Raw genomic sequence first — 3,587 nt, 5'->3', positions numbered from 1 at the left:
CTTCTTCTTCAATCTTTTCTCTTGAATTTTGTTAGAAAGCTTCTCGATCTAATTCCATTGGGTAGTTGTCTTGGGAAAGAAATTACCCATAATTGGAATCCTTCGGAACCTTGGGAAAGGAATGGAGGATTCATGCTAGAGAAGCTTTCTCACAGTGAATTGGATTGGGGTTTGGATGGATATTGTGACATGTAATCCTACCAAATTGTGGTTCATGAAACTGTGTGGTATAATCAGTGATCGAGCATCATCTCTTCTTATTAACATTTAAACCAAGGGATTGGGAATTTGTTTGTTTTTAGAGAGAATTGGTGAGCCAAAGGATTGGGATCCAATTATATAAGATTGCCAAGCAAAATTCAATGAATGCATTGGTTGAGGAAGAGATAAAATGTTTTGATTCGGAGATCTCAATATCTCCTAACACCCAATGAACTTCTCTCTCTGATCTATCCTTTTCCATTTACATTCTGCAATTTCAATTTATGCAATCACCCCAATTCCCTTTTAATTTCAGCAATTTAACTTCTCGCACTTTAATTCTCGCAATTTAAGATTCAGTCATTTCAATTCCTTGCAATTTACATTTTCCGCCAATTTACTTTATGCAATTCACACCCAATTCTTGATTCCGCTCAACTAATCAAACCTCTAATTCGAATTGCTCATTCAACCAATCCTTGTGGGATTCGACCTCACTCTATTGTGAGTTTTTACTTGACGATAACCGGTGCACTTGCCGGAAGGAATTTTTGCCGATTGTGCAATTTCCTAAATCGTAGCTATCAAGTTTATGGCTAGATCAAGTTTATGGCGCCGTTGCCGGGGATTGGTTTTCGATTGACAATTCTCAAATTGGAAGTTAACTAGATTGAGCATTTTTCTTGTTTTGATAATTTAGTTCAAGTTACTTGTTGAATTTTAATTTCTGCACTCTATTATTTGCTTTTTCTTTCCTATGCCTTTCATTTCAAGCAACTAACTCACTGACCCACTAACTATTTGAATTAATTCCTCAACTGCTCTAACCATACTCTTCCATTAACCAAGAGTATTCCACTTGTTTGTTGCTTGTGGTGTGTTCTTGTATGACAGGTAGGAGATGAGAGACAACAACTCCTCCATATACCGAACCAGAGAGGACCCTTCATAGACTTAGAAGGGAAGCAAGAGGGAAGAGAGTACTGAGAGAAGAAGAATCTGAAGGAGAATCTGAGGACAATTTTGAGGAAGCTCTAGATCTCAACATGGATAGAGAAGTTCACAACCATGAGAGAGCTGATGGAAACAATGCCATTCCCGAGAGGAGGGTTCTTGGTTCATACATAAACCCAACCTCTGGGAATTGTGGTAGCAGCATTCAGAAACCACCCATTCAGGCCAACAATTTTGAACTCAAACCACAGCTAATATCACTGGTGGAGGATCATTGTTCATTTGTTGGGAGTGTTAATGAAGATTCAAACCAACATCTCACAAAATTCCTGAGAATTTGTGACACAGTGAAGTCCAATGGAGTCCAGGAAGATGCCTACAAACTGCTCTTGTTCCCATTTTCACTTAGGGACAAGGCAGCTAAGTGGCTGGAATCATTCCCAAGGGACAGCCTAACAACCTGGGATGAGGTGGAAAGTAAGTTTCTGGCACGTTTCTACCCCCCACAAAAGGTCAATAGGCTTCGATCTGAGGTTCAGACTTTTAGACAATAAGATGGTGAAACTCTCTACGAGGCATGGGAGAGGTTCAAGGAATTGACAAGGAAATGCCCACCAGACATGTTCCATGACTGGGTGCAATTGCATATTTTCTATGATGGACTTTCTTATGAATCAAGGAAGGCTGTAGACCATTCATCAGGAGGTTCATTGAACAGGAAAAAGACTGTGGAAGAAGCCATTGAAGTGATTGAGACAGTTGCTGAGAATGAATACTGCTATGCTTCAGAGAGACACAACACTAAGGGAGTCATGGAGCTGAACCATGTTGATACAATTCTAGCACAAAACAAGGTGTTTGCCAAGCAACTAGCAGAGCTCACCAGGAAATTAGACACAAAGCAAGTGGCTGCAATGCACACACAAGATCAAGAGGAAGTAAGCACGGAAGGAGGTGATTGGGAAGAGGCCAACTATGTGGGAAATCAACAAAGGCAACCATATGATCCACATTCAAACACTTACAACCCAGGATGGAAAAACCACCCAAATTTTGGGTGGGGAAACCATCAAACCCAACCACAAAACCACAAACCTTACAACCACAACCAACATAACAATTTCACATACCAAAACTCCAACCAAAGATCATACCAAGCCACACAAAACACTTACTCCCAACCACCATATCATGGCCAAAATAATCAACCTACCCAACCTAATCCGAACCAACAATTTCAAGATCAATTAAACAGGATAGAAAGAATGCTTGCAACCATGAGTCAAGACATAACCGAATTGAAAAGCTTTAGGGAAGATGTGAGATCCACCTTAAGGCACCATGGTGAAAAACTCAAGAGGATGGAGTCTCAAGTAGGAGAGCTATCTCAATAGGCCCCCAAGTCAACTGCAGTGTTCCCTAGTGACACTGAAAAGAATCCTAAAGGGGAACAAAAGGGAGTGAGATGGGAAGAATGCAAGGCCATCACCATATTGAAGGAAGTCTCAGAAGAAGAAGGAATCAGACCCTCAGAAAAGGAGCCAAAAATCTTGAAAGAAAGTGTGGAAGAAGCTAAGCAGGAAAGTGAAACGGAGCAAGCTAAGGATATGCAAAAGGAAGGCACGCTGGAAACATACCAACCAAAAGCACCATTTCCTCAGAGGTTAGGAGGAGGTGAAAAAGGGAAAACATATTCAAGGTTCTTAGAGACATTTAAGTCTCTCCATATCAATATTCCCTTTCTTGAGATTCTCCAGCAGATGCCTACACAATTGACAGAGGATTCTGTGATTTAGGAGCTAGCATAAATGTGATGCCTCTTACTCTTATGAAGAGGCTACAACTGAATGAGGTGAGATCCACTGATGTAATCATACAACTGGCTGACAAAACTCAGAAGCAAGCTGAAGGGGTAGTTGAGAATGTGCTGGTGAAAGTGGGAAATTATTTCTTCCCTACAGACTTTGTCATTTTGGACATGGAGGAAAGCTACCTACACCCTATCATTCTGGGAAGGCCATTTCTAGCCACTGCTAGATCACTCATAGATATAGAACAAGGAAAGCTAATTTTGAGAGTTCATGATGAAGAGCTCATTTTCCATGTTTTCAAACCTGCATCTGAGCCTGAACCAGAATCTGAAAAGCCTAAGGATGATAGTAGCCATCTGTGTTTGGAGGAAAGCAATCCAGCAGCTGAAAATCTGAAACAGTCCTTGGAAGGCAAACAAGAATTGCAAGAGTTAAAGCCACAAGAATCAATAGAAACAGATCAGAAGGATCCTCCTGGCATATGGGTCAATGAAGAAATCCTCAAGAGAGAGGGAAGAATTGTAAAGAAATTGCCAAGAGGGTGGAGAAACAAGAAAATTCCCACTGAAGGTTTCTCTCCGGGAGATAAAGTGATATCAAGTCATTATCTGCCAATCCCAC

General features: G+C 40.8%; 1 non-coding gene across 1 annotated transcript; it reads right to left on the bottom strand.

Moving 5' to 3' along the window:
- Positions 1 to 1,673: 1,673 nt before the first annotated feature.
- LOC127745312 (small nucleolar RNA R71) lies at positions 1,674 to 1,777 on the bottom strand. Its single transcript, XR_008006509.1, has one exon. It is a non-coding gene; the product is annotated as a small nucleolar RNA R71 (small nucleolar RNA).
- Between the last annotated feature and the right edge of the window lie 1,810 nt (positions 1,778 to 3,587).

Source organism: Arachis duranensis, chromosome 2 (assembly GCF_000817695.3).
Source record: "Arachis duranensis cultivar V14167 chromosome 2, aradu.V14167.gnm2.J7QH, whole genome shotgun sequence".
In the NCBI taxonomy this organism is placed as follows: Eukaryota; Viridiplantae; Streptophyta; class Magnoliopsida; order Fabales; family Fabaceae; genus Arachis; species Arachis duranensis.
This window is presented reverse-complemented; position numbering and strand designations above follow the sequence as displayed.